Genomic DNA, 27507 nt, shown 5'->3' with positions numbered 1-27507 from the left:
TCTATGGAAAGCATGGATAGAGCTCAGTCCATGCTGCCATGGTCCTTCAGATTTTGACTTCTCTGTTGTAAAAGCTTTCCTAGCTTTCCCTCCACCACCAGTCCTCAGGATCTTCTTACACCCCTTCTTCTTCTTCAGCCCAGGTTTAATTCTTCCTGTGGAATTCCCAGTACCATATTCTCTCCAACCGAGTTTTAATACCTGAGGACTCTATAAAGGTTTTACAATCTGAGTGTAGTTTATGTTATTTATTATATGATGAAAATAAGCCTCTTGTGTTCATTTTTCCTGCGTAATTTTGCCCCTCCCTGATGTGGAAATTAAACTCTCTATCTCAATTCTTTATGGTTACCCATAAAATGTTACCTTGTATATTTATCAAAGACTACAAAGAATATCTTAAACCTCTCACCGACAGACAAGATCCTTAGAACATTAACTCTTACTACTGCTCTCTTAATTTATATATGACATTTTCTTTCATTTTAGCTAGTTTTTGTTGTTGTTTTGTTGCTTTTTAAAAAAAATCAATATTTTTATTGATTACAGAGAGGAAAGGAGAGAGAGAGGGAGAGAGAGAGAGGGAAACATCAATGATGAGAGAGAATCATTGATCAGCTGCCTCCTGCATGCCCCACACTGGGAATTGAACCCCCAACCCGGGCATGTGCCCTGACTGAGAATTGAACCATGACCTCTCCCAGTTCATAGGTCAACGCTCAACCACTGAGCCATGCCAGCTGGGCTTAGGTAGTTTGTTTTTATTAAACTTATACAAATTAGGCATTGTAATTACATCATTTTATCTGCTTGCTCTTCTTCCAGAGTTTTTCCCTAGATTCATTTTTCCTTCTTCTAAACTAAAACTTTAGAACATTCCTTTTGTGAAGGTGGTGTTGGTGATAAACTGTTTCAGTTTTATTTACCTGAAAATATTATTTCTTTGGCCCTTGTATTTGAAATATAATATTGCTGTGTTCACAACTATAACTTTATAGTTATTCTTCTGCTGGCACATACCACTCCATGACTGGCTTCCATGATTGCTGTTGAGAAGTTTGTTACCAACCTCACAGTTATTCTTTGTGACTATCTTTCATTTCTTTCTGAGTGATTTTTAAAAAAATATATTTTATTGATTTCTTACAGAGAGGAAGGGAGAGAGATAGAGAGTTAGAAACATCAATGAGAGAGAAACATCGGTCAGCTGCCTCCTGCACACTCCCTACTGGGTATGTGCCCACAACCAAGGTACATGCCCTTGACCAGAATCGAACCTGGGACCCTTGAGTTCGCAGGCCGACGCTCTATCCACTGAGCCAAACCGGTCAGGGCCTGAGTGGTTTTTAAAATACTCCCTTTGTCTTTAAGATTTTTCAAGCTCACCTCATTTTATCTAGAGGTAGATTTTTAAAAATATATCCTGCTTGGTATAGGATGTGCTTCACGTGTCTGAGAATTTGTTTTTCATAAGTTCTGGAAAAGTTTCATCCATTCTCTCTTCAGATAGTACCTTGTCTGTATTACCTTTATTCCCTCCTTCTGGGACCCTTGTTTAGATGAATGTTAAACCTTTTACTTTTATCCTCTGTATCCCTTAACCACTCCTTACTTTATATTCATGATTGTCCCTTCTATATTTCGGTATAGATTAGTATAGAGTTCTTCAAATCTACATCCAGCTCACTTATTCTTTCTTCAACTGTAGTTAATTTTCTGTTTAACTCATATATTGAGTTTAAAAATGTGTTAATGGCCCTAGCTGGTTTGGCATCGGCCTGCGGACTGGGGAGGGGGTGGTTCCCAGGTTTGATTCTGGCCAAGGGCACATGCCTGAGTTGGGGGCTTGATCCCCCAGAAGGGGATGTGCAAGAGGCAGCCAATCAATGATTCTCTCTCATCATTGATGTTTCTATCACTCTCTCCCTCTCCCTTCCTCTCTAAAATCAATAAAATATATTAAAAAATAAAAATACTATAAAAAATAAAAATGTATTAATGATTATATTTTTTCATTTCTATAAATTCAATTTGAATTTATATCTTGGTAATTTTTAAGTCTTTTGTTGAGTGTTCATTATTTATTAAGTTATTATATATTTTGTATCTGGTAATTCTAATACCTGAAAGTTCTGAGAATTTAAATTTATTGTTTATGCTGACTCTTATTCTTAGTGGTATGTTTCCTTAAGCATTTGGTGATCTTTGATTGAAATTCATATATGGTTAATCTGAATCTGTGAAAATTCAGGGTCCTAAATTGAGGTTGCTTTCCTCCAAAAGATTTATGTTTACATTTCTTGGGAGCCAGCTCCCTTCCAGGTTTCCCAAATTAATCCTGGAGTCCCAGGTTGAGCCCTTCAAACTTGGCAACAGCTCAGGGACCAGTCTTCACGTGTAAAGCAAATTTGGACACCCATGCTCAGGGGAGCCTGTCTTTTGGTGTAATCATTTTCTCATCATTCAATGTCTTAATTTCTGCCCAAACCTTTCCCAAACCTCCTATGGCAACCCTACCCACCACTAGACCCAGCTTTGGAGATTTCCACTGCTTCCTGCCAGTCAATTGTGTTTCATGAAGGATCCAGTTTTATGTGGGTGAGCTCTCCCACCCCAGACCATCCATCTGCTTGAAACAAAATGGAATCCCTAAACGTTAAAACTAAATATTTCTGATTTTTACACAGCACAAAAGCTTTTATTTTTCTATGACTTTCAACATTTTTTACCACTTGTAGTAATTTCATAAACATACTGTTAAAGACACGGCCAAATGTATCATATGCATTATTTCATTCAATTATCACAACAACCCCAGAGAGAATAACCCAAGCTCCCTTGCAGGTCGTGCTGGTGGTGGGTGAGATCAAATAAAAACCTTTTGCCTTCTAAGCATTTTAATAGCTCAAAAATAAAAATAGGGAAGCATCAAAGTTAAAAATGTTTTTAAGGAGATGAGGGCCTCTAAGAGAGATCAATTATATAATTATCTAAAAGCTCACCAAAATGATCAAGTAGGATTTATACTTCCCTGTCTGGTATCTATCTATCAATCAATCATCTCCTTCGTCTTTCAATGAATAGTCTATTTTTGGAGGTTCATCTTTATGTAGGAATAATTTACATATAGTAAAATTGACAAATTGTAAGTATCCAATTTGATGAGTGACAAATTTGACAAACTCTTGTGACCCACCATCAAAATCATGACATAAAACATTTCCATAAATTTATTTTATAGCTATAGTTAGTGCTGCCCTCTCTACGGTGGCCTGGGAAATATTTAGAGGGATAAATATAAAAAGCAATGATAATGCGTCACTTCACTCCATCTCACAGGATATAGAAGAGTCCTGCATGGGCCTGAAGGGCCTGCATGGGCCTGGGAGGGACTTCACTGGGCAGGTTTCAGAGCTGGAACTTCCCCATCCCATTCCCAGATGTGAGAGGTTGAGCAAGAACAGCCTAAAACATGAGCCTTCAGCATGAACACCAGTTGTCATTGCTCATGTGAAGGGAGAACTCACATTCCTTTCTTAATTGTTCAAGATATAACACTCACCATGTGAATCCTCTAGAAATAACATTAATATCGAAGAGTCCATAACTTTTGACCAGACGAGATGGTATATAATTTTTATTTTGCATATTGCAAACAACAGGATCTTGCAATGCCAGGTACCCAAATTTAGAGGTTTATATTTGAATGAAATTTGCCAGTGTGCAACTTCCTGTAGCTAGCACAGCAGTCTCGCAGCTGCCCCCAAAGCCCTCCCATGAAAATGAGTTAATCTGAACTAATAGGTCACCAAGGTAGTAAAGTGATAAGACTTTCCCTTGAGCACATTTATAGTCCATTTTTATGACCCTATAATATTCTTAGGTGCCAGCCTAGAAGAAGGAACACATTGAAAGGAAGAGATCTCTGACTAGCATAAGACATTTCACACTATTGTATAAAATATTTTTAAAATTCTAACTATAAAGTTTAGAAAATATTTCTTTAAACTTGAAGATAGTGCACCCTAACTGGTTTGGCTTAGTGGATAGAGCGTCAGCCTGCATACTGAAGGGTCCAGTTTGATTCTGGTCAAGGGCTTGTACCTTGGTTGCAGGCGCATCCCCAGTGGGGGGTGTGCAGGAGGCAGCTGATCAATGTTTTTCTCTCATTGAAACTCTCTATCCCTCTCCCTTCCTCTTTTTAAAAAAATCAATAAAATATATAAAAAAGAGGTGGATTTAAACTTGAAGATAGTGATATTAATGCTTAAACAATAATAATCATAGCCACTTGTGAATAAATCCCTTTTCAAGGAATTTCCAGTTTATATATTTAATTACTCATTGTCATTATATTGATGGTTGGGAGAAATGTGGAACTGATGATGTTATACTGAACATTTTTTTAAAAATATATTTTATTGATTTTTTTACAGAGAGGAAGGGAGAGGGATAGAGAGTCAGAAACATTGATGAGAGAGAAACATCGATCAGCTGCCTCCTGCACACCTCCTACTGGGGATGTGCCTGCAACCAAGGTACATGCCCTTGACCAGTATCGAACCTGGGACCCTTCAGTCCGCAGGCCAACGCTCCATCCACTGAGCCAAATTGGTCAGGGCAACTGAACATTTTTAAAACCAGATGTTACTATCTAATTTAGATCCACCATAGGTCATGATTTTCCTCCAACTCTAAAATAAGTGGAAAGTTAATGTAAGACAGTCAGCCTTTAGATGGGTACCTGTGTTAGGTAGAAACACCTTCCTCCTCCAGAAGAAAATTGGGAGAGAGAATCAGAAGTCTGCACAATTGTGACAAATATGAAGTAGACCTTGGGTCATTCTGATTGGTGTGAAAGCTTATACACAGTGACTAAACTATACCAAGTCTGTTCTAATAAATCTTGCTGTTTTGCAAAGTTTGAAACAGGTTTTGATTTTTGGACCACTTATCTTGAGTTATATAGTAATTTAATCATAACTCAGAAAAGTACTCCATAACGAATAGAAACTACAGTTATAAGCACCTGTCATGTGTCCAGTGTTTTATATAATGTTATCTCATTATAAGGTAGTCATTGTCCTCTGGGGTTTACAAAGAGGAAAGCACAGAGAAAGTAAGTCATTGTGTCTCCAATCATCCACCTAGTAAATTACAAAACTGGGATTGAAACCCAGCTTCTCCGACTGCTCCCTCAATCTCTCAGTGACACGACCAGCAGGTTCCCTGCACCAGCCCTTCCATCAAACCACAGATGTTTACTGGGCACCTCTGAGGTACAAGGCACAGTGCTGAATGCTGCAGGTGCCAGGAAAAATGCAACCCAACAGCTTAGATGAGGTTCCACTCAGGGACACAAGCCATCTGTGGTAGAATAAATGTGGCCACAATTTCTTTGCAGTTCCTCCCATCATGAAGTGAAGTCTACCACCCTACCCACTTTGACCCTGGGTTGGTTTTGTGACTTGCTTTACTAACAGAATGTGACAGAGGTGATGTTGGATGAGATTGAGAATCTAGGCTTCAAGAGGATTTGCAGCTTTTATCTTTGCTCGCTTTATTATTGATTGATTGATCGATTGATTCCTCACTTGAGGATATTTTTCCATTGATTTTTAGAAAGAGTAGAAGGGAGAAAGGGAGAAGAGAGAGAGAGAAAAACAGTGATGTGAGAAGACACACCGATTGGTTGCGTCCCGCTCGCACCCAGACCAAGGCTGAGGATTGAACCTGCAAACCAGGTACCCCAGGTATGTGCCCTTGACCGGGAATAGAACCTGGGGCTCTTTTGTGCACTGGGGCCCTCAGTGCCAATGTTTTAGGCACTGAGCCACACTGGCCCAAGCTACCTTTGCTTGTTTCAAGTGCTGCCTTCTAACTTCCTCTTAAGAAAGTCATTTGAGCCTCCTGGATGTTGAGTGACAGTGTGGAAGTGAATCCAGGCCCTCCTGCTGACAGCTAGCTTATGCCAGACATGTGAAGGAGCTCTGTTGGACTTTAGCTAAACACAGCTGTACGAGTGAGGCCCAGGGGGACCTGCAGAGAAACTTCCAGCACACCCACAGGAATGTGAGGAACCAGAACAATTATTATCAATTATTCAGGTTCCAGTGGGTTCTCAGGTAACTGTTACAGACACACCCAGAAAATAGATCATGGTTCAGGTGAATGGCCCATGCTCTACAGACTGTAGAAGTCGAAAGGGGAGAAATCAACTTGCTGAGGATTTGGACACTGAAGGATGAGAGGATGCAGCAAGGAGAAAGGAAGCTCCCAGCCGCAAGGGATTTTGTGAACCAAGCCCACAGGTGGGAAAGCACACCCACCTTCTATTCTTTAAGAGAGTATAAGCAAGTTGGCTTTTCAGGAGCAGAAGTTTCACTGAATTGATTAAATAAAAATGTATTGTGTGCCTACTACGTGACAGGATTGTGGTAATTTCCAGGAGTACAGAGAAGAGTAAGGCGTGGGTCCTGTTCTTTGGGAGCACGTCATTTCATAAGGAGCACAGTATACGTAAATAAAAGTGAGGATTGAAAGGACTAGCATTTCATGAATACTTCTTGCTAGACTCTGAGTCAAACACTTTACATATATTAATGTGTGTTTCACCATTTTTAGTAACAACTAACATTTGTGTGCTTTACATGCCTTGCACTACCTTAGATAATTTACATGCATTATCTCATTAAATCTGTATCATTAACCAATGAAATAGATTGTTGTAAGTTATCATCTCAGATTATATATTGGAAAACTAATAAATAGTATAATGAACTTGTCCAAGGTCACAAAGCTAGTAAGTGACACAGGCTGGATTCCAATCTAGATTGATTATAAACATGATTTAGTATAGATAGGGGTGAGGGGTTGGGTGGAGGTAAGAATGAAGGGAGGGAGGGAGGTGGACTGCTGTGTTAAGGGAAGGTGACTGAACACATCATACTGCAGATTATATTTGAGTCCAGTTTTGAAGGATGAAAGGAAATGAATAAGCAGATAGAATAAGTGGTGTTATAGCTGGGGACCAGAGCGGGGCTCGAAGGTGTGGGCAGCAAGTCCCAGATAGGAATGTGTGCAGGAAGTGTGCAGACAGAAAAGCTGAGGAGAAGCTACAAGGGGTGGAGGAGCTAGGCCAGAAAGAACCTTTGATCCATATCAAGGAACTTGTTCTTTGTTTGGTAGCAGGCAATGTCCCTGACAAGCTTTTAGCAGTGTGGACATGGTGAAAGTGGCATTCTAAGTAATTTAATCTGGGGCTGAAAATGATAGGTCAGGGATGGTTTGGGGGTGAGTTTTAAGTAATTTGCTTAAGGCTTCCAAATGTATAGAGGTAAAATGAAGACTAAAATACATTTAAATATTCTCTTGGGGAAAGGAATTTACTGTGAAAACATCAGTTTATACCTTTTGTAATAGTGCATGTAAATATCTAACATTGATTTCAATCTTCATTAACTTGGTGCAGCAACTTAATTTCTTCATAATATAACTAGAGGCCCGATGCACAAAATTTGTGCAAGAGTAGGCCTTCCTTACCCCAACTGCCGGCACCAGCTTCCCTCTGACACCCAGGACCCGGGCTTCCCTCGCAGCCCCAGCTTTGTCTGGAAGGTCATCCAGAAGGATGTCTGAAAGGACATCCAGTCTAATTAGCATATTACGCTTTTATTATTATAGATAACATAACAAAATTCTGGAAGATTGCACATGAAACTCAGAGTGGTGAGCCCTGGGAAGTAGGAGGGGATGAGTGGGGGCAGGGGATCCGTAGACTTCTATTTATACTTTTTACTGTTTGAAATTTTACCATGCATCATTTTTGTAATTAAAATAACTAGCTAATAAAAGCTAAAAAATATAATTTAGGTTTTATATCTTTATCGTAAATCACAATTTCCTAATAAAACGATGATTCCAAATGTCTGAAATATCTGGTACATGAACTGTTTTATATCCTTTGGAAAGCTAAAGCAGTTACAGAATTCCAACTCTGACAACTTCTTGAAATTTTGCTGTTAAAACTCTCCTGTTTGGCACAAAATTATACCCAGACTGTCTCCGTGAGGAAGTAATTTCTGTTGCCTAAGTTACAAAATGAAACACATTTTTTTAATCCCTGGGCCTTCATGTGCCTTTGGATGCTTTTTGTATTTCTGTAGCTAGATTAGAACAAGAACCATGGGGATGCATGATGGTAGGTGGTCCTGGACGCTTTGGCCAGAACTGAATCTGCAGACTGCAGCCCCACCAACGGACTTGCCGTGGCTCTTGTGCTGCAAAACCTGGCTATTTCTGTGAGCTGTGCAAAAGAATTCACCACCAGGAAATGTTTTGAATTTCATGACATTAAAAAAAAATGACAGAACCAACAGAACAGCTGAAAAAATAAGTTGCCTGTAAAAGGTTCGCCTTTGTTATTATTTTAAAAATTTTCTGCAATTGTGAAGGAGCAGGTGGTTGGGTAGAGAACACAGAGAGCCCTGGAAATGTGGTTTAGTTCTCTAAATAGGGCAGGATAGTGGGCTAATTAAAGTCAGACAATGGGCCACTCTGAAAGCCTTAGATAAAGCATCCATTCAAATGAATAGCACAGATATAATGCGTACCTCTGTATTCAAACATTGGCATTTTGAGTTTATAGGGCATTGCCTGCTCAGAAAATGTTTTGTTTTTGTGAGTGTGTGTGTGTGTTTTAGGTTCTTTCTAGGTTCATGAAGGGAGTAAGCTGGCAATGTTAACAAGCAATATGCAAAGCACTGTGCTCTGGGAATGAGCAAAAAGGTGTACTAGGGTAAACATTGATTCCCTTTATCAATAGCCTTGCAAATGTTACAGATAAATGGATCCCTCCTCTGGCAATTCAGAAAAAAGCAGGAAGGGCAAATGCGATGGACTTATTAGCGAAAAAGAATCATTTCCCTAAGAGATTTAGTAACTAAACACAAAGAGTTAAGGTACTGCTAAAAATAAGAAAAAGAAAAATCACATAAGAGAAATAATACCCAGCACAGCAAGACATACTGGGCCATGTGATGACCATTTGCTGTACCCAGGTAAGCATGAAAATCTCACCAAAGCTGGAAAACATTGTAGCATGGGTTTAGTGTATGAGTCTTGAAGAGATGATAAATGGTTTTTATGGTAAATTTTAAGAAATCAGAGGAGAGCATGAATATTTCTTACGATAGCAATGGTACAGACATTTTTTATACCCACATGTCCTCAGAGCTTGGGATGCCTGCTAACCAGAAATTGAATAACACATGTGTGTGCTCTGTTCTTAGCTTTGATAGTATAGGGATGTCTGCAATGGCTGTGCTTTCTCCCTTGAATTTATGTATGGCCAACTCCCTACATTTAAGGCATGGATAATCAGTTAGTTTATTTACATCAGGCTATTTACATTCTGCTTCTTTCGGCCTTTTTATTGTTGTTTAGCACCACCATTAGAATAGCACACTATATACATTGACCAAGTTTTAGCAGGGTTCGGAGGGTATAGCTTGATTAAAATTAAATTTTGATATTAGTATATATGTAGGCTTTCATATGTCTTTTGTATGGAATACAAAAAGTTGGCTTTGTACTTAAGAATGGAATCCATTGGTGGTCCCCATCTCCTCATCTTTTCTCATACTCTCATAAGAAGGGAAGAGCATAAAGATATTACCCTCCCTTTCCTTCATGGCTATTGCATTTATTAAGAATATGCTTATGATCCGTTAGTGTATAAAACTATGAGAGAATGCTGGGTACCACAGAGATTGGGAGAGCATCTAAGAGGTGGATCACCAGAGACAGCAGGTAAAAGCTATCAGCTCTATGGGCTCAGAGGAAACTGATGTGCTTCCTGCCTTTGCAGTGGGAGAAGTGGCATTCTACACCCAGTCCCAGGAGTGAGCCATGGGATACCAGTCTCCCAGGTCAGCTTGGCAATATTCAGAAAAGAAATCTCCCCTCATTAAAAAGCATAGCAGAAAAGGTCAGCACCAAATGGGTTGCGTGAGGTAGGCCCTAGAGATCTATAGGAGGATAGCAAAGAGGCTTCTAGAAGGTCAGTGTGGTAGGTTCTCCTATTTTACAGAGAAGGCCAGGTGCCATGGAGAGCCCCAGAGATTAGGGGTCCAGCAGTGGTGGGGAATGACAGAGAGGAACTATATTTTGAAAGCAGGTTCTGATGGCACTAGAGAATAGTTCTAGACAGAACTATGAACTTGCATGTAGATATCTGAGTATCATAGGAATGAAAGGCTTTGGTTCTGATTTGAGCTGGTTGTGGCATCATCTGAGCAGCCTGCAGAATCACTACAGGGCGGGCAGGGAGACAGACATGAGGTGGAGAGGGAGCCAGAGTCATGAATGCAGCCATCAGGTATGGAATGTGAAGAATCAGGTGAGCATTGAGCACGGGAGCTAAGCAAAGTGGTTATTCCAAAGCCAGTCCTGCCTTGGGGCAGAACTGTAAATTTAAGAAGGCTCACATTAGGTAAAGACCTTGGAGTCCAAAAAACCCTGGTCCAAATCTAAGCTTCACTGCTTTCTATGAGGCTTAGTTTCCTCATCTGAAAACAGAGTGTCGCCCTCTCAAGACGGTTGTGCTTCCTGTTGATAAATGAGATGTATTTAGAACTGCATTCAGCGGTTCCCAACCTGTGGGTCGTGACCACCGGAAAACACATATAGTATATCAGATATTTACATTACGATTCATAACAGTAGCAAAATTACAGTTATGAAGTAGCAACGAAAATAATTTTATGGTTGGGGGTCACCACAACATGAGGAACTGTATTAAAGGGTCGCGGCATTAGGAAGGTTGAAAACCACCTATTTTTTATAGATGAAAATATTTGTAAAGTCCCGATTAGGAGCCCAGCAGTAAATGATGGCTATTATTATTGATGTGCTTTTTAACTCAGAGAGAATTGAAGTGATGGAAGGGGACCCAGGATTTATCTCTCTTAGAAGAATAACGGGGTTCAGCTTAGCCTTGGAGATTGGGGGTAGGGGTGCCAGTGGATGGAATATGTTCTGAGGTCAGGAAAACTATAAAGTCAGGATGAGAAAGAGCTGTACCCAGTGGGGAGGAGGGGAAACACTGTAAGTACCAGTCCCATCCCATCTATACCACTCATAAGATTATATGATCTTTTGTCATTGAGGAAATGTAGGTTCAAAAAATAACATTATTTAAGTCAACAAATTGGTAGCAAATCCTGATCAAAATGTTAAGACTTTTATTTTCTTCTTCCTGCCATTTGAAGTTGAGTTTCCTGAAAACTCCATGATTGGGAGGTATAATACTTCGTTTGTTGTCCAAGACTGGTTAAGTCTTTGGATGTTGACAACTACAGAATGAGAGCAGTTGGATTTACATTAATGAAATGCACCAAATGGGAGCTTCGGTTCTAGCCATCTTGTCTTTCAGAACAGAGGAGGGTAAAATTGCTGAGTCAGAATATAAAATAAAGGTGCTAACTGTGGCTTCTACTGTCTTATTGTTTCATTCCTCACTGTGAATTGATTTTTCCAACCTAAAAAGTCATCCAGTGGCCTTTCTAATGTCCTGACTTACTCTATGATGTTAGAATCTATAGTAATGGAAACAGGAGTATCTAACTGCAAAGACTGCTATTCAGAGCTGGCCACAGTTGTGGGGGTATCTACCTGTGTGCAGCAGACTTTCCCTGTAATGTTATCAAGTGCTACCATGTTCCAGGGACTATAAACACCATGAAAGTGGCCATTTATTGAGCACTTATAACATGTCACAGCTATACCAGGAGCTTTGTATACATTATCTAATTTCATTTTCATGGCAACTTTATGGTGATATCACTATGCCCATTGACATAGAAGGAAACTGAGGCTCAGAGAAGTTAGACCATTTTCACACATTAGAATCAGATCCTCAGTCTGTCTTTCTCCTAAATATGAGCTCTTCACCATTCTATCACACTGCCATTCCTCTTGGCTGGAGACTCCAAAAGGAACAAATAGAAATAGAAAGACATTAGCTAGTTGGGGGGAGGGGTTTAAACAAACAGTCATAATGCAATGTAATAAGTATTTTAGCAGATAGATATGCTGGAGTCTCTGAGAGTAGAAGGAGAGTCTGGGAGACCTTAGCAGGCAAGACTAGCACTGAATTTGGAAGGGTCATGGACCAGGTCAGGTCTCTCAACCTTCTCTTTCAGTTCATCCCGCAGACCAAATTGGTCCATCCACCTCATGTCACAGACAGAGTGCCGCCTCTCTGTCTACTAGACCACCTGTGTTCTGTTTGGACTTCATCCCTCCTCACCGCTCACTTGAGCTATCTTCTTCTTTCAAAGCCTAGGTCAAGGCTCATCTTCTTCTGAGAAGTCTTTTTCATGTATAATTCCTTCTCCCACAGCTGGACTGTACATCTCTTCAGGTCAATTAATCTTACATCACTTTGAATTCTAACGTTCTTTGCAGTAATTAATAGCAAAAGCATCGATTGAACACATACCATGTGCTAAGCCCTTAACGAAAATTAAATATAACTCTTATGATAACCTTGCAAGGCAGATATTGCCTTCCTTCAACAGCAAGATCAAGCCATTGTACAGTTGGCAAATGGCAGATCTGGGATCTGAATTCAGGTCATCTGGATCCCGAGCCCAAACTCTTCCCCCAACTATGCCGTCCGTGTCATAGATGGTGAACTTCAGGCACCCTGAGTGCTGTTCATTTCTAGACAAATGAGTGATCTCAAGCATCAGCTCGAAGATGCTTCAACTTGGCTATGAGCTAGTTCTCAGAGACTCAGATCTATTTAAAATCCTAAACAGTGAAACAGGAACATTTGAAACATGAATAACAATAATAAAGAAGATAAAGAAATGGGATGAACTCTTAAAAGTTTGAGTATTAAAATTGAATACTGACATGGGAGAGACACAACTGTCAACTTTTAGAGAGAAGCTCAGAGAGAAGAGAAAAGTTGCCTGAGACCACCGATAGCCAGAGGAGTGGTTCAAACAGATGGAGCAAGGGGCAATTTCTCATGTCTTGGATGCATTTTCCAAAGCTTTAGGGAAGTCAAAGAAACTTTGGGATGCTGCAATATACAGTTCCCAATTGTGTATTTTTTTATTTTTTACATTTCTCAAGAAGTCCAAATGCAAATCACAGATACGCACATCACCATGTTTACACTCGGTGGTGACTGAAGTGTGCCTGTGATTGGTGCCATAAAACAGCAGCTGGATATTAAACTAAACAAACCTCTATAGGAAGACAGACAGTTATTAGGCATGGAGCTGGGCAATGCACATCTGTTCCACAATTAGACTTTATCCACTTCTCCACATGATCAAACACTTTCAGTTACTCCATGCCATAAATGCAGTATACGGCACCCATTTACCGTCTGTTCCTCCAAATTTCCCACCAATATGTATGCTTGTCATCTTCTTTCTGTGTGTGCATTGATTTCCTTCCAAAAATAGGAAAGATTTTAATCAAGGCTCCCAGACGACAATATGGCCGGATCTTATATGTTCTTGATGTGGAGATTTTAGCAGCTCATATAAATGTAAGGATTTGGGAAAATATAGAAAAAGGAAGTAATTATTAGTAATTGTGATTTGGAAAGTAAACACTTGAGGCTGGTATAAAAGAATCATGTCAAGTGGAGATAGTTAAATTTTAGGCTGTAAATGTATAATTCAAGGTTGATAAAATATAAATATATTTCCACTTGGGATATATCTCTTCAATATTTTCTTCAGTTCAGAACTTCCAAAACAACTAGATATCTTCAATTATTTTTCCTTATGTTTATGTACAATATTAAGTTAAAATAACTTTCATAGCTATTTCCTTATTGTTCCTCACTATAGCATTCTGATAAATGAGCAGAGAATGAGTTATTAGGGTGTCCATAAACAAACAAAAAATAAATAAAAATTGAGCATCAGACCATGATTCCCATTTATTTTTATTTTTTGTTAATCCTCACCTGAGGATATTTTTTCCATTGATTTTTTTTTTTATAGAGAGAGTGGAAGGGGGTGAGGGAGAAAGAGAAAGACAGAGAGAGAGAGAGAGAGAGAGAGGAAGAGTGAAACATCAATGTGAGAGAGACACATAGATTGGTTGCGTCTTGCATGTGCCCCGACGAGGGCCAGGGATTGAACCAGCAACCCAAGTATGTGGCCTCGACTGGGAATCAAACTAAAGATCCTCCAGTGCAATGGCCAATGCTCTAACCACTGAGCAATGCTGCCTGGGCCCTAGGCACATTTTAATCTCCCCCAACTGCATTGTATTCCCACTTTCCATGACATAATTTTAATTCCAAACTGATTTTAATTTTCTACTCAGCAAGTTTAAGAATTTTCACCTCATGCCAGCTGTTGTATGCCCAATGATTTTAAATGAATCTTTATGATATTTTAAGAAAAACTTCATTAGAAAGCTCAATAGCTTGGAAATTGTTCACTGAATTTCAAACCAAATGAAAAGTGGTGGTTATTAGCCTTAGTGCTTCTTTTTCTTGTTATTCCTTCTCCCCCTTTACTATAAGTAACTGAGAGTTCACTGAATTTTGTGACATTATTAAAATCTCTCAATGATTAGCCTTTATGGATCTCAATGAAAATAGTGTAATTGAAAATAAATGCAACCTAAACCTACATCAAAATTCTAATATACACACACACACACACACACACACACATATATATATTAATATATATACATGTTGGTGAATGGTTCATATTTTAAATATTCTGGTAGAAGATCTAGCAGTGTAGTAAGGAATAACAGAAAAATTTGAGAAAGAAAGAGAAAAGCCCTTTTAAAAGCAAATATCCCCAGTAACAGTGTGAAACCACACGATTGTGGCTGCAGTTTACGGGAGTGGTTTTAAGTACAGTCTTTGGTGAAAGTTTTTTTTTTTTTGATGGGAGGGATTTTTCCCCCTTTGATTCCTCCTGTAAAGATGTGAAAAACATCTCATAGTATCACAAACAGATGCTCTTAGGGAAATTGTGGTAAAGCTGGATCTACACAACCTGCGTAAACTTATCAAAGCGTTGGCTGGAAGAGCAGAGCAGCAATTTGAACTTCTAAAAGATACTTATCAGGGGACACAGTGCCATAATATATGTGTATTAGCTTCCTAGGGCTACTGGTAAAAAATTACCACAAACTGGGTGGTTTAAAAAGACTGAAATGTATTCTTTCACAGTTCTGGATGCCAGAAGTCCAAATGAAGGTGTCAGCAGCGCTGTCCTCCATATCAGCCTCTAGGGAAGGACACATTCTTTGCCTCGTCCAGATTTTGATGGCTGCCTGCATTCCGTGACTTGTGGCTGCATGACTCCAACCTCTGCCTTTGTCTCTTCTGTGTGTCTCCTCCTTCATGTGTATGTGTCTCTCTCAAACTCATTCTTACAAGGATACACGTGATTGCATGTAGGGCCCACCTGGTAATCCAGGGTTTCACCTTTCAAGATTCTTAACTTAATCACTTATTTTGCCCCATAAGGCAACATTCACAGATGCCAGGGGTATGACATAAGATATTTTGGGGTCCATTTCTGGCCTAACACAATATGCATGATAGGACCTCCCATCTCCTTAAGTTAGCCCTTGACTGGTTATAATCTATCTTGTTAGGAACAAATTTTGAACATGTATAAGGATGGCTTCCCTATCTGAAATGATTCAAGATATCTGACTCATTGTCACCTAGTGCATTGGAAAGAGAAATAGGAGGTAGTCTTAGTATTACCCATGCAATTAGAGCCCCCAAATGCCTGCCAGTAATGTGATTCTCCATAATTCCTGCTCTTGGGTTTCATTTGCAACAGGGTCAGAAATAGGTCATCAAGAGTGGATTATTAATGAATACAACATCCTTTTTGGGATATACAGATGTTCTAGAATAGTGGTGGAGAAGATGAAAAATGAGCAGGTAGACAATGAAATCAATACATGAAGACACCTAAAGTTCAAATAACCACATTTCAAGTTTATAAGCATTTAACTACCCAAATTTGAAAGGTCATTGAAGTGAAGATAAGAATAAGATACTAGCATTGAGACATTGGGAATATATATAAACTAGTAGCCCGGTGCACAAAATTCATGCACATTAAAAGGGAATTAATTGCCCTAACCGGTTTGGCTCAGTGGACAGAGCGTCGGCCTGCGGACTCAAGGGTCCCAGTTTCGATTCCGGTCAAGGGCATGTACCTTGGTTGCGGGCACATCCCCAGTGGGGAGTGTGCAGGAGGCAGCTGATCGATGTTTCTCTCTCATCAATGTTTCTAACTCTCTATCCCTCTCCCTTCCTCTCTGTAAAAAATCAATAAAATATATTTTTTTTAAAAAAGGGAATTAATTAGCAAACTGGCCACCTGTCGATTCTGTGAGGAAAGGGGCTCCCTCCTCCCTCCTGTCAGGGTCCGGGGTTCAGGAGAATGGGGTTCCTGGCTGGCAGGCCACTGACAGCAAGCTATCCAACAGCGGATTCTGTGAGGAATGGGGCTCCCTCCTTTCTACTGTCAGGGTCTGGTTTGAAGGTCAGCCATGCCCCTGTTGGGCCAGATCCAGAGTTCTAGCATGCTGTGGCCTCCACCTCAGCAACCCAGGACTGACTGCTGCTGGGCGCTCCTGGTGCTCTGAGCATAGGTTCTTCCCTCAGGCCACATAGGAAACAGCTGGGGAGGGTGCAGCCCTTGGCAAAACAACCCAGGATTCAGTGGGTCCATGCTCTGAGGGTGAGTTCCTGCCTCGAACCCTGCCCTCACTGGAAACAGCTCCAGGAAACAGCTCGGGGGAGGGCGCAGCTGTTGCCAAGACAACCCCCGCAGGACTGATTTCCTTCCACTTGGTTGAGTTTCTGGCTTGATGTTACACCCAAACAGCTCCGGGAAACAGCTAGGGGAGGGCGCAGCCCTTGGCAAAGCAACCCAGGATTCAATGGGTCCACGTTCTGAGGGTGGGTTCCTGCCTCAAACCCCACCCTTGCCAGAAACAGCTCCAGGAAACAGCTTGGGGGAGGGCACAGCCATTGCAAAGACAACCCCTGCAGTACTGACTTCCTTCCACTTGGTCTCGGTTCTGGTGGTCGTGATGAACACCACCCAGGGTTTTTATATAAGTAGATGAGGTTAAGGCTGAGTTCATACAGCCCCCACTTATGCCAAAGAATAAGTGTATAGTTAGAGCTGGTTTGAAATTTTCTAGTCCTAGAAGTTCTTTTTACATAAATATATCTTCTTGAGTTTTCATTACCTTTGTTTGCATGTAATATGGCCTGAAAGTTTACCTCCTCCCCAAATTCATATGTTGAAATCCTAATGCCCAATAAGATAATATTAGGAGGTGGGGCCTTTGGGGTGATTAGATCATGAGAACAGAGCCCCCAGGAATGGGAGTAGAGCCTTTATAAGAGACCCAAAAGCTCCCCAGGCCCCATGTGAGAATACAGGGAGACATCTACCCCCCAGAAGAGTACACTTCCAGCCTTGATCTTAGACTTCCAGCCTTCAAACTGTGAGAAATGTTTGCTGTTTAAGCTACCCCATTTGTGGTATCTTGTTATAGCAACTGAAATGGACAAAGACAACATGAGTCAGAGATTTTGCTATTCACCACATTGATCTTTCCCTTAAAAGGAATATGGAACTAAAAGTCAGAAACCTGCCACTTGCTAACTGTAGCATAAAAATAATCAATTCCCTTCTCTTGTTCTCAACTTTTTAATCTCTAAAATGGGAAACCATGTAAATCTCAGTCTCACAGAATTAATGTGTCGATTAAATGAGATAACACATAAGGAAATGTACTTTAAACAGTCCTTATGTAAACATTGTTATAGTCTTCATATCACATGGACATACTGCCTGGTCTTTTGTCTTTACCATTCAGTCCAGTGCTTCATTATATTGTCTTGTATATTTTTAAGTGGATAAGTATTTTTCCTTTCCACCAGGCTATTTGGTGTTTAATGGCACAGACCATGTATTATGCATTTCTTGTAGCCACTTTCACTATAACATTTTCAATGTCACTGGGCCAATTAGCAGTAGTTCAACAAGTTCTTATCTGGGTAAAGATAAGAACTATGGCTGTGGTGTGTGAGGCTTAAATGCTTACTCTTTGCTCCATGGTAAAGTTATCAAGATATGCTATGTAAAGATTCACCCAAGGAACTTGTTAACAATGACCATTTCTTGGCTCCAGCCAAATAACTCTATGTTAGTAGACATGGTAAAAGAACCAGGAATCTTCATTTTCATAAAATAATATAGCTTATTATTAATTATGTTTATATTGTTATAGCTCTTAAAAAGTAACATCAACAAATAAAGAAAACACTATTTGATAGTCATAGATATTGAACAAGAAGTCATGTTAGGTCATTTTTAAAAGAAAAATATATTACCATTTGGTCTTTTTTTGTAACTCTGTTGGGTATAGGGCCTTATCATTTGTATATAGACACTAGAGGCCCAGTGCACGAAATTCATGCATGGGGGGTGGGAGGGGTCCCTCAGCCCAGCCCGTACCCTCTTGCAATCTGGGACCACTGGCTCCTAACTGTTTGCCTGTCTACCTGCCTGATCTCCCCTATCCACTCTGCCTGCCTGCCTCATCGCCCCTAAGCACTCACCTGCCTGCCTCATCACCCTTAACCACTCTTCCTGCTTGATTACCCCTAACCACTTTGCCTGCCTGCCTGATGCTCCTAACTGCTCGCCTGCCTGCCTGATCACCCCTAACTGCCTCTGCCTGCCTGCCTGATTGTCCCTAACCACCTCGGGCTTGGCCCTCATGGCTTCATCCAGAAGGACGTCTGGAATGACATCTGGAAGGTCATTCAGCTGTCCGGTCTAATTAGCATATTGCACTTTTATTATTATAGACTGATGACAATGCCAAGGAGTGAGTTACCTCCTCACTCACACTGGGAAGATGCAATATCTGCTCCTTGACTGTGGTGTTATCTTCACTGTGATCTTTATCTTCCCAATTGACAGTTTGCCTGTAACTTTCATCATGTTGCACAATTTTAGCTAACGTTGTGGCCAAGCAATTTACAGTACTTCCATGAAGCTGTAGTTCATTTAGAGTAGATGCTGAAATCTCTCTCTCTCTCTCTCTCTCTCTCTCTCTCTCTCTCTCTCTCTCTCTCTCTCTCTCTCCTCTAGATTGGTATGGATAATTTTAACAGACGCCCCACACACCCCAGATGATTTTAAGCAGGCGCTATGAGAAACACTGCACTAGGAGCAGACAAGAAGCCAATTATTTAGATTTCTCTTTATCAGCTAAGCTCCATTTGTTGAACTAGAGGAGATGGTTTAAAAGAAAAAAAGGCAGAAAATATGGATGGGAGGAAATAGAATCTGGGGTTGCTCATTTAATTTGATTTTGGAGCAGTGTTGGACATGGTGCTGACATTCAGAGCAGACACACTGGGTGACCAGTGCCCACTGTGTGCCAGCCCCTGGGTGAGGTGCTGTCCATGCTTGCTCAGTTATTCCTGGTCATCTGCTCTGTGCCCTGTACCCAGCAATTCCTGACAGATCCTGATATTTATGTTGTTGTATTTTACTTAATAGATAATGATTATATACTGTCTTGATAGCCAAATACTATTTCCATTCTTGAATCACTTTTTGTTTTTTGAGAATTGGTGCCACTACTTAAACATTTTAGGCATAGAGTGTAGCTATTTATGAAGACACAGTTGGTAGATAAGGGTGTTAGAATTAAGGGTGTCTCCTACTAGGATTTTTCTTTAAACTTTTTATTAAATGTATTGGGGTGACTTGGCTAATAAACTTATATAGGTTTCAAATGTACAAGTCTATAATACATCATCTGTATACTATCGTGTGTGTTCACCATTCAACCTCAGGTCTCCTTCAGTCAGCATTGGTTTGATCCCCTTTATCCTTTATTACACTCTCACCCTCATTCCCTCTGGTAACCACCGTACTGTTGTCTGTATCTATGAGTTTTGTTTGTTCGTTGACTTGTTGCTTTCAGTTTTATATCCCACATATGAATGAAATCATATGGTTCTTGACTTTTTCTGTTTGACTTATTTCGATTAACATGATATTCTCAAGATGTATCTATGTTGTTGCAAAAACCAGTATTTCATCTTTTCTTATGGCTGAGTCCTACTAGGATTTTAAAATCTGACTTTGCATGTTACAGAGAGGATTCTTCTAAGTTGTCTCTATCAGGCTTAGAATAACGTGATGATTTTCACCAACTAAGCCTTTGTTGATTCATGACGGGTTGGGTGGGGGATGAAAAGGTAGAGCACAGTTTCCTCTCACTGCCACCAGCTGTAGTAGTCAGCCAAACAGTGCACAGAGCTCTTGGAATAGCTTGACAGATGTGCCATAGTGTTAATAACAGTAATTATACTGTAAGTGCCAGTAAAAGGAAAGATTTTCAATGGAAAATATCAGACTCAAGAGGTGAGAGGTTGCTGTGTAAATAAAAGAAGAGGGGAGATAACTAATCTTAATATAGGACTTACCCCCCCCCCCCACAAAGACTTCAGAATGTATGAGACTTACATTAAATCTTGAGTTACTTGTCTGCTTGGATCGTTTTTCTGCCAGCAGATCTTTGACTGTGTGCTTCACTCTCACGCCTTGATATACTCGTTTGCTGTAGTCTCCTGGGACTTAAGCAAATGGAATAGTAACAATCAAATGTGGGTGGAGTAATCAGGTTAACAACTAGAGGGCTGTAGTCAGAGGCTATAATTGTAATGCTGTTTTCTTGTTAGCATGATAGACTTGAATTTGAAGTGGCTTCACAGAGGTCATCTAGTCCCATCTCCTAGCCCTGAATGAAGACCCAACCAAGCTCTGATTAAGTGAAAGAAACACCATTCCAACTTCTACACAACAACTCTTCAAAGTGTCTTCTTATTTGTACTCTGGTTTGCCAAGATCTACGTAAGGAAGACTTCAAATTTTTGCTTTAATAGCAAGATCAGGGATTGGATGCAACTAGAAATGATGCTTCTTACTACATGGTGCAAAGGTGGATTTGCATGATTCAGATTACAGAGGGAAAGTATTCCTGCTGGCTCACATTCCTACCTGCTGTGGGTGAGCAGATCAAATGGACTGTTTCAGGAAGATTATGTTCTTTTGTTGTTGTTGTTAATCCTCACCCCAGGATAGGATTCCCATTGATTTTTAGAGAGAGTGGAAGGGAGGGAGGAGAGAGAAAGCCACATCAATTGGTTGCCTTCTACACATACCCTGATCAGAGACTGGGCAAACCTGCAACCCAGGTATGTGTCCTTGTCTGGGAATCAAAACAACAATCATCTGATGAGAGGACCTATGCTCCAACCACTGAGAAACACCAGGCTAGGGCAGGAAGATTATGTTATTAAGGAGAAAGTCATTTGTTTCTGTTCACTATACTAATTTATGTATTTTTTTTTGAAAATACAGTTATACAACATGAGGAGTTGCTGCTTTGAAACTAGGCCAAGGATCAGGGAAGTGTCATTCATTCATTTAAGAATATTTATTGAGCACTTACCACATGTACTGATCAACCATATTATGGTGCTGGACAAGGTACATGCATTATTTCATTTGATCCATTTTACAGATGAAGAAGTTGTGGTCTGGGGCTAAGTGATTTGTCAAGGTCTCATAGCTACTAATCAGCAGACTTAGTGGCTAGGATCCAGACTGAGGTTAGATTGTAGCTCTAACAACCAGAAAATTTGCTAGTTTACCCTGATGAAATTACAGAGCGATAACAGGCTATCGAGAAAATATTCCCCCAAGGTTATAAAATTGGGAACATGGCTTTTGGGGACAGTGAGTTCCTTGTCACTAAGGGTAATCAAACAAAGACAGGAGAACCTTTTGCTTGGATGATGATAGAAGTATTTAAGCTCTTAATTGGTGGTTAACTAGAGGAATTATAAGACATTTTTTTTAACTTTGAAATTGTTGTTCTGTAGAAGGTTGGATGGTTTTGATTCATTGAGGTGTTGCTGGTTTATCAGCAATTTCAGCTGGCTTAGAATTCAGCATCAGTGTATATGGCAGAACATACTAACATATATATGCATTAAGTATATAACCAGAAATATTCTCCAATCTGGTTGAATTTGTAAATAATCTAGCATATATTTGACTTATAAGTAAAGTCTCATCACAAAGAAGATGAAAGGAAGGAAGGAGGAAACCAAACCCAAACCAGGGGCAGAATGATGCATTGGCACAAAGGCTGCTGGCCTGAGTCAGTGCTATTAACCACATACTAGTCTTGGGAAAATCACCATCTCTCGGCCTCATGAAGAAGAAATAATCTATAGGTTCCAAGACAACATATTGTTTAATACAAATAAAAGCACACATAATCTGGTCTCAGCAAAACAAAGTTATTTAAAAGGTCCCTTGGGTCTAATTTTGACAGGAGTTGGACTATATATCTTTTTTAAAAAATTCTTTATTGTTTAAAGTATTACATGAGTCTTCTCCCCCCCCATTGACCTCTCCCCCACCATCCCGTCCCCCAAGCACAAGCCCTCCCCCACTCCCTACTGTCTGTGTCCATTGGTTATGCTCATATGCATGCATAAAAGTCCTTTGGTTGATCTCTTACCCTCTCACCCTCTGCCTTCCCTCATAGATTGTACAGTCTGTTAGATGCTTCTATGTCTCTGGTTCTATTTCTGTTCATCAGTTTATGTTGTTCATTATATTCCACAAATGAGTGAGATCATGTGATATTTATCTTTCTTATTTTGCTTAGCATAATGCTCTCTAGTTCCATCCATGCTGTTGCAAATGGAGAAAATAAACGAATGGGACTACATCAAAATGAGAAGCTTCTGCACAGCAAAATAAACCATCAACAAAACAACAAGAAAGCCCACTGCATGGGAAAACATATTTTCCAATGTTATCTCTGATAAGCTTTTAATCTCAAAAATTTACAGGGAACTCATACAACTGAACAAAAGTAAGATAAACAATCCAATCAAAATATGGGCAAAGGACCTAAATAGACACTTTTCGAAAGAGGACATACCGAAGGCCAAGAGACATATGAAAACATGCTCAAAGTCATTATTCATCCAAGAGATGCAAATCAAAGCAACAATGAGGTACCATCTCACACCTGTCAGAATGGCTATCATCAACAAATCAATTAACAAGTGCTGGTGAGGATGCGGAGAAAAAGGAACCCTCGTGCACTGCTGGTGGGAATGCAGACTGGTGCAGCCATTGTGGAGAACAGTACGGTGTTTCCTCAAAAAACTAAAAATGGAACTCCCATTTGACCCAGTGATCCCACTTCTAGGAATGTATCCCAGGAAAACAGAAAAACCAATATATGGACCCCTATGTTCATAGCAGCACAATTTACAATAGCTAAGATTTGGAAATAACCTAAGTGCCCATCAACAGATGAGTGGATTAAAAAACTTTGGTACATCTACACAATGGAATTCTATGCTGCTGTAAAAAAGAATTATTACCATTTGCAGCAGCATGGATGGGACTATATATCTTTTAATTAAAGAGGCTTAAAGTACATCTTTCAAATAAACCTCAAATTTAAAGCTTAATGACCTTATGATTTTTTTCCAAAGGAACCTAAGTGTTGTTCCTAGAATTATATGTGATGACTTATCTTTTAGAAAAGCCTAAGGCTGTATTTACTCATCAATTATTTATTGAATATTTTCTGTGTCAGGCATTTCAGAACAGGGGATACAAAAGAACATGCTATCAAGTGGGAGGAGAAAAATACTAAAAAAGTAATTATAATGCAAATGTGCTAAGTACAACAAGAGAAATATGCTTAAGATACTCAGATAAACACAGAATATGTCACTTCCTTGTGAGTGTGGGAGGGTGTTAGGGAAGGCAAGGTGACACCTGAGCTGAGGTAAGGGGTGTGTGGTGATGGCAAAATGGGCAAGAACATTCAGGCATAGAGATAGCATGGGCAATGGCCTGGAGGGAAGAATGCAGAGGTGTGTGAGAGAGGATGTGGCAAGAAGGTAGCCTGGGGAACTACAATGAGTAGGGCTCAGTCATGAAGTTTCTTGTATGTGAAGGAGTTTGGACTTCATCCTATTCGACACAGAGCCATTGCTTTTAAGCATGGGTGTATTGTGGTTAGATTTGCATTTTAGATGGACTTTTCTGAAAGCTGTGTGAAGAATGGACTTAAGAATCACAAAACCACAGGGAAATCAGGCAGGGGGTTTCTAGAATAATTTGGGCAAGAGGTGATGGGGTCTGAGCAGCAGTAGATAGGAGGGCAAACAGCAGACAGATCTGGCAATTATTTGTATGTGGGAGGGAAAGGAGAGGGAAGATCCAAGGGTGATTCTCAAGTTTCCATCATGGGGTTGGTCTAAGTACAGAAGGCCCAGAGCCATCATGATGTTGATGGTAATGAAACCGGGAAAGAGGATGAAATCTCTTGGGGGAGTGTTTAAAAGGTAGAGTCACATGATGGCACACATAGAAACAATATGTGTCTGGCATATGGGAATAAACAGGCCAGGCTGTTGCTGAGGGCTGAGAGGATCAATATCCCGGGAACTCCCGTAACACCGATTCCTAAAACACTGGACTAAATGGTTAAAGATGGAACCATCCTTTTCTTGGGGTTGCGCTACTGTCCAATGAACATCTAGTGAGGACAATACTGCTATGCCTAAAATAGATAGATGATAGATAGATAGATAGATAGATAGATAGATAGATAGATAGATGATAGATAGATAAATGTTTAAAGATGGTCCCGTGGAACATCCTCATTTGAAGGGTTATCAGAGGAGGAGAAAACCCAATGAAGAAGAAATGGTTGGAGAAGAATCAGGTCAAACCAGGGGAATAAGGTATCACAGAATTTAGGGGAGGAGATTTTAAGAAAGAAGGGAAAGGTATGAGATGCAGCAGAGTGATCCAGGAAGATAGAGACAGCAAGGCATCCTTTCAATGCAGTGGTTGGTGTTAGACTTCCCCAATGGCAATTTTGGGAGAGTAAGGTAGCTAGAACCTTGTTCCATGATACATCTGACCTCATCTCCTAATACTCTCCTCCTTACAGGTAATAATGTCAAGGGAAGAGGTGGAGACAGGAAGGGAAATGACTTCTTGAAGTTTGAATGAGAAAGGGAAACAAGAGATTAGATGATAACTAGAGAAAACTATAGGGTCAAGGGGACATTTGTTTATGTTTTTACATCTATTTATGTACTTACTAGAGGCCCGATGCATGAAATTCATGCAAGAGTAGGCCTTCCTTCCCCCGACTGCTGGCACTGGCTTCCCTCTGGCACCCAGGACCCAGGCTTCCCTCCAGCTGCCGGCAGGCACCCGGGACCCAACCTGGGCTTCCCTCACAGCCTTGGCTTCTTCCAAAAGGTTGTCCAGAAGGACGTCCAGTCTAATTAGCATATGACACTTTTATTATTATAGATGGGTGACAGAGATTAGAGGATAGTAAAGTAGGACAGAAGAAAGGACTAAAGATTTAGGAAAAGAGGGAAAAAATGATGGAAGGACATTTTGAAAAAGAAGCAAGAAATTGGGGTCAAGGGCACAAGTTGGTTCTCAACCTCTGAGACTGGAGTAAAGAAAGGGGAGAGGTGGTATGCTCAATGACCAAGGCACCTCTACTCTAGTGCCCCTGAAGCAGCTTGGAGTAGGAGAATAACTCAAGTACTAAATGTCAAAAGAAGGCAGGGGTCAAAGTCAGATAGACAAGCCTAAGTGAGAATACACCCAGTAATCCTCCACATGTGATCTCTGCACCAGCAGCAAGGGCATCAGCCAGAAGCTGGGACGTGCAGGTTCTCTGGGTCTCCTACAGATGAACGAATCAGAAACTTTAGCGGTGGGGGCCCAGAAATCCATTTTTTAATGAGTCCTCCTGGTGATTCTGATGAGAACCACAGGCATACATAAGAGTAAGGACGTTGGTAAGGTACCTGCGGAGGTGGGGGCCAACTCTAACAGAGGCATCCTGGCTAAGCATTAATGTTGATGACTGGTTGATGGCAGGTGTGGACTAAGGTCTGAGAGGAGGAGGTGGAAGCTGAAGAGGTCCAGGCTGGATCCTTTGTGTGTTTGCAGAGTCTTGGCTTCACTTTTTTTCTGAAGGCTTTTTAATTGCTGATTTCAATCTGAATGATCTACTTATGCTTTATGTGTATGCCAAAAAGCCTAGGGGAATTACACCTATTCTAAATAAGCTTAACAAATAACCACATAGCAATGAATAGAGGGATAAAGTTCATGGGATGGTAAACAACCAGATCAACACTTCTGAAGTTTTATCATAAAACAATCAGTCTTACGTTCCAGTTGGCACGGACTTGTTGTATGGGGCTATATGCCGCAGGGGATGCAAAATAAGTTTAGAACATATAACAGATGTCCTCAAAGAGATCCTATTTTAGTGAGAGAAATAAGACATTCACACGTGAAAGGTAGGGGAAGAGTACACTCTGGATTGTTGATAAACTTTTTGTGGGAAGGGATGGGTGGGACTTGGGTTGGATTTAGACCAGTGGTTCTCAACCTTCCTAATGCCGCGACCCTTTAATACAGTTCCTCATGTTGTGGTGACCCCCAATTTCATTGTTACAAATTGAACATAATCAAAGCATAGTGATTAATTACAAAACAATGTGTAATTATATATGTGTTTTCTGATGGTCTTAGGCGACCCCTGTGAAAGGGTCATTTGACCCCCAAAGGGGTTGCGACCCACAGGTTGAGAACCGCTGATTTAGAAGGATGTGGATGGGATGGGAGGAGGAAGAAAGGTATTTTAGACATCAGGAATGGTATGAGCAAATGCAGAGGCAGGAAGGAGCAAGGCATGTGCAGAAAGGGTAGAGAGCTAGTGTCATTGTGGTGGCTTAATAAAATAAAATATATAGGACAGGAACTTTGACAAGAATTAGAACTGTACATCTAAGAAACATCATTAAAGGTATGGTAATGAAAGCTATGAAAATGAAGTTCTCCGAGGAAGGCTTTGTAGCAACAGAGGAATAGAAATCCAAGCGCTGAGTATGGGGAAAAGGCTACAGTTCTGGTTCTCAGGGGAAGGCGGGGGGGGGGGGGGGTCAGAAATATAAGTAATGTACCATCAGGACAGCATCAGAGAAATGAAAGAAAGAGGGTCCATAGAGAAAGAGAAATAACTAGCAGGTACTCAATAAAAAGTTGTGGAGCAAATAAAGTGCTTTAGAGAAGTTGAGGAAAATGAAGGCCCAGAAAGACCACAGGGTTTGCAAAGGTGCAGACCTTTTTGAGCGCTCAGGGGATCAGTTTTGTAAGCGGTGGCAACGAAACCCTTTCTCTGGTTGTGAGAAAACAGCGGCCGTGGGGATAAGCCATGTTCTGAAGCAGTGGTACAAAAAAGCAAATACCAACCTTTCCCACAGCACCTAAGGTGAATTAAAATAAAGTTTAA

At 40.5% G+C, this 27507-nt stretch overlaps 1 protein-coding gene and 1 non-coding gene across 2 annotated transcripts in view; one reads left to right on the top strand and one right to left on the bottom strand.

Annotated features, from left to right (window-relative positions):
• CUNH11orf53 (chromosome unknown C11orf53 homolog) overlaps positions 1-27507 on the bottom strand; it is a 165208-nt gene that overhangs the window by 6167 nt on the left and 131534 nt on the right. The window lies entirely within an intron of this gene.
• LOC111828042 lies at positions 24668-24815 on the top strand. The gene has a single exon (XR_002831798.1). It is a non-coding gene; the product is annotated as a U4atac minor spliceosomal RNA (small nuclear RNA).

This window comes from Myotis lucifugus, unplaced genomic scaffold (assembly GCF_000147115.1).
Source record: "Myotis lucifugus unplaced genomic scaffold, Myoluc2.0 scaffold_270, whole genome shotgun sequence".
Classification (NCBI taxonomy): Eukaryota; Metazoa; Chordata; class Mammalia; order Chiroptera; family Vespertilionidae; genus Myotis; species Myotis lucifugus.
Note: the sequence above shows the minus strand (reverse complement) of the source record. Positions and strands in the feature narration are given on the sequence as shown.